A 7566-nucleotide genomic window follows, 5' to 3' on the forward strand; every position below is an offset into this window, starting at 1 on the left:
TTGTTTAAATATTTTATTTATTTAATTTTGTTTGCTTTAAATAAAACGGCGCACGCACCACTGCACTGTACCTATTGTTTTTGTTGTTCCTCCTTCTGGTCTGGGTCACCACAACGCCATTTCCTGCCACAACATAGAAAGCAAAGTTGACACCAAAGCCTCAACAGTAAAACACAGCAATGTGCAGTTCAATAACCCTTCTAAAAACACCAAACCGGTGCTTCCCAACCTTAGAAATTATACAACATAGCAGAAACAAGTGCTTTCCTTGACCTGCCTTCACGAATCACCTGCAGGTTTGAACCTGTCTGCTTCTAGCGGAAAGCCAGTCACAAGCCAATTAACAAGAACTCCATTCCAGGAGTGCGTTTATTATAGACACCTGTGCTAAGCTTCAGGTTCCCAATTCCACTTCCCAAAGTTCTCATGGGCAACGAAAAAGCCAGGTTTTTATTGACCACCCCACCCCAAAAGTCTAAATTTCATTTTTATTACAATTCTGATCACTTTTATATAGACCTCATCATGCGGAGCATCTAGAGTGCGTTACAATATACATTGTATATATACGATATAGAGTTACTGAGTGAGTCGCTAAATCACCCCTGGGGGAAGCAGGATTAATATATATATAGAGTTAAAGGGCTAATGTGACTCCCACACATAGCAGTTTGTTCCATTCATGGTTTTACTAGGAGTTGAATATGACTCATCTGAGCTTGTGACTTATACACTGGGGCTAATCAAGCATGTATTAAAACCTGAAATGGGTCACACTGCTATGCACTGGGAGTCTTATTCCCATCCCAACTGTTTACATTCTTAAAACAGACCCCTGTGTCTATTTCCTTCTAGACCTGTTCAGAATGAATAATGGCATTCACTCAGGTACGATTGCTGTGCGAGACCTCAGATACGCCAGTTTGATCCGGTGTGTAGTTTGTGTTCATACGTTCTAACCTGTCTGTGGTCACTATCTTTTTTTCAAATGAAAGGGGCAGGGTTCAGAACGTAGGTGAGAGCCAACACGTATGTCAAAGAAAAAAAAAGCGAGTGAGAAATATTCTGCACCAGTTTTGTTACAGCATTACAAACATTGCAAAAGAAAGAGCAAAATGCAATTTTCATGCTTGTGGCTGTTTAATATCGGCTGCCATAGCTACACTGAAATTCAACGGTGCACATACCTCGGCAAGTGGAAACTCGCAGCATGAGAGCAAACGCTGAAGAGACTGGAAAGAGTGTCTCTTGTTTGAAAATAAAGAGAACCCCATCCTTTGTATGTCTGGATCTCCACACCATCTGCTCAGACTCACCTTCTCTAAACAAATCTGCAGAAAACAATTCTGTACTTCTCTAACCTTAGACTCTAGAGCGGTTCAGGTCTGTTTATCTTAGCAGTACTAACAATCAAAACCTTTGAAATTCTGATTTTAACTGAAGATCAAATTGGATGCAAACCCTGTGTTCCTTTCCGGCTCTTCACAATGCAAATACAAACCCAGATAAGCCACATCCAGCACTACAGGATGAAAAGAAAGCCTACAATACTCTAAATGGGAAAAAAAACAAAAGCAAGACTTATTGGGCAGCACCCACTGTGTCACCCAGAACCCTATTTTACCACTGTTTTTTTTGTCACAAAACCGTTATAAACTGATAGCTCAATTTTCACATTTGTAAGGAACAGTGGTAATTTAATAATGGAAAACAAATCAAATGCATCACAGTTTTATTTACAAAAATATCAGTGGGCAGAATGTCAGTCAATCATAAAAAAAATGTCTCTGCATTATTAAAGGCTATCAGGTATACGGTACAAGAAATTATGCTGACATGCTTTTTCAAATAATGAACTTGTTAAAACAGACAGAACGTACAGATGGAAAATAACGTCTTCCTTTCAGCTGGTCTGTTCTAGGACTTCTGGGAAATGTAGTTCTACCCAGGCACTGACTTTTTCTCCTCTTCTTTACTTCAGAGCTGTAATACTGCGTCTTCTGTGAGAGCGACTTAACTGAAACATTCCAGACTGGCTTTGGCTCTCTCCAGCTCATGAAGGAAGCTGTAGAACTGTGGCAACGTCAACGCTATCAAAAAAAAAAAGAAAGAACTTAAGCACAGCGCTCCCTTTTTAACAGAAATAAAATATCACTTTGAAGAATGATTTCTGTCACATAAATCTCCATCTGGTTCAGAAATCTCCAAGGCATTTAACAAATGCAAGCAGATAAAGGGCTGTTCTGTGTGGAGCAGACAGATAGCAAGTCAATGTTGTGCATCTGTGCAGTTAACTGTTAAGTAGCGATAGGAGAAAGAGTTAAAAATGCAGGATAGGAGGTGCTCCCCTGGACCTGACACCCAGCAATCAGACAGCCTCTGTAAGCAAGATATCACAGGATCTTGTGAAATGTATCTCTGGAGAAAGTGTACCACTAATAGAGGAAGACGACTGCTGAAGAGGATTGGCAATAAATCAATAAATATTTAAATTAATTCAAATAAAAGTGGCCCCACACTGTTTATTCTATGTTTAGCAACACAATTTGTCATAACTGATCACAATTAGAGTAAAAGATAAGGTAGAACAGTAAATTTATGAATTGTGCTGCTTACCCATAAAGATATTCTCAGTGGTATTTCCCTTTCTCACAACCAGCTTGAGCTGCAAAAAGGAACGGAAAAAGATTGCAGCTGTGAGTCTTAAACACTGCTGGTGGAGAACAATACAATGTGGAACTGAGACTTCCATTGCATAGTAGTTTCAGACACTCTGGGTTTCACTATGAGTTTTATCACCGTCCCTAAAATAGCTATTCACAACTACTGATGTACTGTAATGAAGTACTGAAGCTGCTTCTGTTTAACCCTTACTCCACTGAATTCTAATCGTGAGCATGTATAACTGGATATCTAGTGTTGCAGAGTACTGTGCAAATCCTCTTGATATGAAATGAAGCAATGGTAACTGGAAATGCAGCAAGACCAGTGAGAAGATAACCTGAAAAGAAAGCATCTTGATTTATTAGTAACAATTTAAAGTACATGTACTACAGCTGCTTATCTTGTTTTTCCAGCAGGAAAATTTCATTCCTGAGAATGAACAAGCGAAGAAAGCAGGAGACCTCCAAATGGGTTCTCCAGAAACAGCCCCCTTGGCAGCCCCCGGAACACATTGCTGAAGGAATGCTAAAACGTTCTATACTAAGGCATTTCAACAGATGTCCTATTTATTAAACTGGGGGTCCATTTCAATTGAGAGGTGTGTATAACAGGATAGTCGGTCAACAAGTCCTACAACCACTGCATACAAAATCTCTTAACAAATGCAGATGCATAATTCCGTGAAAATAAAGGCACATTTCCAAAATCTTGAAAAAGTACACTACAACCTACATTCACAGAAAAGCCAGTGGAATATTTTCTTTTTAACACTGCTGAAAAAAAAAAAAACCTTACTTGTAAGAAGATGCTTCCCACTTTTTGTAGTTCACTGCTTCCTGTAGTTACTGAAAAACAATACCAACATATTGATTATAATTATAATTCTGTGCTTGGTATCTGGCTGTGGACTGCAGTGCTTGGAGGTGTAGGAGTCAGACAGTACCGAAAAAGTAAGTCATCATTGTGAGCAAACAGCATGGATGAGCAGTGCAGAGCTTCCGCATGGATAGACACAGCTGCAGGCTTCCATATGCTGCCCAAACAATGGGGCCCAGCTCTGACCTAGAGGGCAGTGCTCTACAGGAGCCAAGAGGCTCCTCAGAGAGATTACTGCCAATGTTGCCATGTACTGCACAAGTTCCAAACTGATCACTAGAGATATATACATAAAGGCATATTTAATTATACATTCTTCTTAAAGGCATTACACAGAATATATTACTTACTAGATTTCGTCGGCTAGTATACACAGGAGCCATAGTTATATTATGTGCTATTTGGTTTCTGGCTAATAACAAGAACGCAAGAGCCTGTGGAATGTGATTATGGGGTAAATGGGAGCCATGACAATATCATGCTTTACATGGCTACCTCACAAGGCAGTACTGTTGATGTTTAATTCATATTAAAATGCATAATATGATCACGGACGAGGCCTGATCCCCGCCCCCTCCCAAAGGCAAGAAAATCAAGATTAAATTCAAGATGGTGTCACTAGACTAATCTACACAACTCAAAGCAAGATGCGTTTAGAAAGCAGCTAGAAGCTGAAGGTACCTCCAAATTTCCACTCCAACCATGAGCGTCTTCTCCACTGCCAGTCTGGAGAGTGCAGGGTAATGGACCTTCCACTGGCTAAGGAAATAACTGGGATTTATAAGAAACGTATTGCGTTTCACTGGAAACCCAATCAACACCTACACGGTAAGCATCTTTATCGGTAGGTTTATATTTTTTAAATCAGCCACAAATCTTTTGCTGTTGATTTTGGGATAGTAATTGCAATAACAAGATGGGTGAGATTTTGTACCAGATCCCTAACAGAAATGAAAAACGTTTATGTTGTAGAAACGATGAAACAAAACAGTTCAGAATAAATTTCAAGTGCTATTCAGGAATACAATAAATTAAATCAGGGCTTCTCAAACATGGTCCTGGGGACCCCCTGTGTGTGCTGGTTTTCATTCCAACCGAGCTCTCACTTATTTAACTAGACCCATAATTGAACTGATCATTTGCTTAATTAGACCTTTTTACTTGTTTTCAGCTCTTGAACAGTTGCATATTTCAAGTTAGCTATAACATTTGATAAGTAACTTGAACTGCAACTGTTTAAGAGCTGAAAATAAGTAAACATGTCTAATTACGCACATTATCAGTTCAATTAAGGGTCTAGTTAAGTAATTGAGAGCTCTGTTGGAATAAAAACCAGCAGCCACAGGGGGTCCCCAGGACCAAGTTTGAGAAGCCGTGAACTAAATGAACACACATATTTGCTAGATGCTTCACTAGAATTAAAACATATAAACCAGTAATATGTGGATGGACAGATACAAAGCTCAGAGCTTACCTGGTCTGCAGAGTGACTAGCCCTGTCATCATTTAGTCCTTTAAAGAATGGCAAAATGCCAGTTACCTTTTTATGTAACGATACAGGATATAGATATTGCGACACAATCTGAATTTTTGATTTAACATACCTAGGGTAACAATATCCGCCTTTACTTGCTCAGCTGTCAAATTTCTTTTCAGAGCACCTACAAAGACATCAAACAGTTGTAACAAAGACTTGAACTCGGAATGGTATTAAACTTCTTTGGATGCCCAGTCCGCTCTCTCACTGCTCACCATTGGGGACCAGAAGCACACTTTTCACCAGATTTATGAGGGGTCCTGGACTCATCCCATTCACCAAGGCAAACATTAAGCTGGCTCATAAACCTGTCAGTCTAAATAACAAAACTGCATATTACAAAAACTGCAAAATGACATTACTGTGCTGTATCTGTGAAGCTTATCCCAAAATGACTGTTGTGTTGATGGTGCTTTTTTATGTATTGTTATTGTGAGGAACACAAATAGTTTCTGAGAGAGAGAGCAAACATTTTGTGGTTGTGTTATTGACCTCTCTACTTGTCTGAAGCTCTCCATTTAGACCAGCTCTAAATGTTCAAAGCTTGCTGAATTTAGAACATTCAGAACATCTCTCACTACACCATGTTGCTGGTTCATCTGGAAAAGATGTTCTTACCTCCTTGGCTTCTGTTAAGAAGCGGAAGAGAATGTCTGTCAAACTTACATACTGCTGCAAACAGACAAAAAAAAAACAATAATAACCACATGCAGCTTAAAGAACTGGCAATGGTTATTAATTGGGAATAACAGAACTCCAATTTAATGTAGGTTTCAATGTAGGTTTCAGGTACAGTATTTTTGTGAGGTTGTAATGTGTTCATAAGTATGCATTTCTGTGCAACATATGCTTTGAGGACACCTATAATATTAGACATCAGAGATAGAAATAAGACTCCTGGTATTAGGCAGTTTGATCCATTTCTAGTTTTACTATGAGTTTATAAAAAAGGCACACCTGAACTTTACCTATACACTGGGGCTAATCAAGCTCCCAGTAAAACCTGGAATTGATCAAACTCTTACCGGTATGCAATAGGAGTCTATTTCCATCCCCCGGTCGTGCGTCACCATTAATCCAACATTAATTCAATGTTGTCTTGATCCAGTTAAACCGTTCTCTTAACAGCAAAGAAAAAACGGTTGTTAAGCGTAGTTATAATCAACTGTCGTTAGTGTAACTTCTGAAGCTGCAGAATAGCATCCAGTCTCCTAACCACGGTGTTAAAATTATCACGTGACTTCCATTATAAAATCACTGGGCAGCTTCGTAACCTAATCTTCCGCTTTTAAAACATACCATTGGGACGACAGATATAACTTCAAATAACCCAAATGCAATACAGTACTTTGTAATGCATGTACCATATGTGTGTTATTTCATAGTACTGTACAATACAGATTCGATACCTTGCACAGTGTTTCTCAATCTGGGATGCCCGACATACAAATAAACGCCTGATTTGACATTGCGTTTTTTTTTTTTTAAATGCTTACCTCTTCACTGAGTTTGTTTAGATTCTGTATGCCAGTGCTAACAGAATCAGGTAATGCCTCTTTACTGAAGTGCAATCAGCTGACTACACCACTGAGGCAGGAAATAATATGCAGACTTCGCATTCCGAGTAGCACTTTCAACACTTTCTCTGTTCTTTCAGTATCGTGTGCTTGTGTTCATTTTAAGTCCAGTTATGCAAAACTTTATGACCTTAGCTATTAATGCCTAACGTATTAAATGTAGATCGGTTCGTTGTAAATGCTAAGTAGTAATTTATTGACAGAAGATGGTTGTATTAGTTAATACACAAATTATTTATTCATCAATACATTTATTTATGTTATGTATTTTGAGGTGTTTATGAAGACATTCACAACAAATATTACACACACACACACACACACACACACACACACACACACACACACACACACACACACACACACACACAAATCCAGTAGTTGGTATGGTTTCCAAATGTGCATTTCAGTAAATATTATAGAACAGAATATATATTATATACAAGTGTATAAAATGCAACTTGTTAGAATTGCATATGCTTGCATGTGCTTGCATGTTTTTCGTTAAAAGCTACAAGCCTTGAAAATATATATTAGCGGTACCAATCCACTGAGGGTGGGCAAAGTTTCCATCCAAGTCTTTGTCATTTGAAAATGAACCATCTGAAAAACGAATCCAAGCCTTAAAGTGTTTAATTCGTGTTACCCATTAAACCTGGAGTAGAGTCGCTCTAATGGACTGGCATTGGGCACACCAGCACTAAAACGTCAACATACTCACTAATACCATTGCCTGAGGATTCTTACAAGTAGCGATGGCATTCAGAGAATGTTTGAATGAGGGTTCACACCTCTAGTAGATGCAGACAGGTGCGGGAGAGTTGTGTTTTTTGTGGTGTGAGAGCTGATACTGTCTGTTTGGTGTTATGCTAATGAAAGAATAATTAATGCATCCTTGTAGATTGTATACTT

At 38.8% G+C, this 7566-nt stretch overlaps 1 pseudogene; it reads right to left on the reverse strand.

Annotated features, from left to right (window-relative positions):
* Positions 1 to 1696: 1696 nt before the first annotated feature.
* On the reverse strand, positions 1697 to 6665 carry LOC121319279 (annotated as a pseudogene).
* Between the last annotated feature and the right edge of the window lie 901 nt (positions 6666 to 7566).

This window comes from Polyodon spathula, chromosome 8, assembly GCF_017654505.1.
Source record: "Polyodon spathula isolate WHYD16114869_AA chromosome 8, ASM1765450v1, whole genome shotgun sequence".
In the NCBI taxonomy this organism is placed as follows: Eukaryota; Metazoa; Chordata; class Actinopteri; order Acipenseriformes; family Polyodontidae; genus Polyodon; species Polyodon spathula.